Genomic DNA, 498 nt, shown 5'->3' on the forward strand with positions numbered 1-498 from the left:
GAAAGAATGCCAGGGACCCGGGAGTGTTCTAAGCTGACTTCTTTGGGGGTCCCAGGTAGGAAGAAATGGGGCCCAGCTCTTTCTAAGTCCATTACTGGGGGGAGAAAGAACCCGGGCAGGGCACCCCCTAGGTCAGGAGGAGGTGTTTGGGGGCGCTCACCTGAGCTAGGAGGAACCCCCACCACCTGACCACAGGGCCTGCGGGACACTCCAACTCCAGGCCTCTTGTGGGGTCCTGAACCCCTGCGCTCCCCTACCTCCGGTGAGAACAGCTGTCAGTCCCCACCAACACCTAAGCTTCACACACTCACACACCGGGCAGAAGGTCTCAAATACATCTCCCAGTGTGGAGGATTCTTTAGCAAGAATCATAGGGTGAGGCTGAGAATGAAGGACATGGTTTGCACCAGTTAAATAACTGGGGGCGGGGCAAGATGTGACCCAAGTGGCCTGGGCAACATTCTTCTCCCTCCTCCCTCTGCTCCTCTGGGTCAAGCC

This window comes from Myotis davidii, unplaced genomic scaffold, assembly GCF_000327345.1.
Source record: "Myotis davidii unplaced genomic scaffold, ASM32734v1 scaffold904, whole genome shotgun sequence".
Lineage (NCBI taxonomy): Eukaryota > Metazoa > Chordata > Mammalia > Chiroptera > Vespertilionidae > Myotis > Myotis davidii.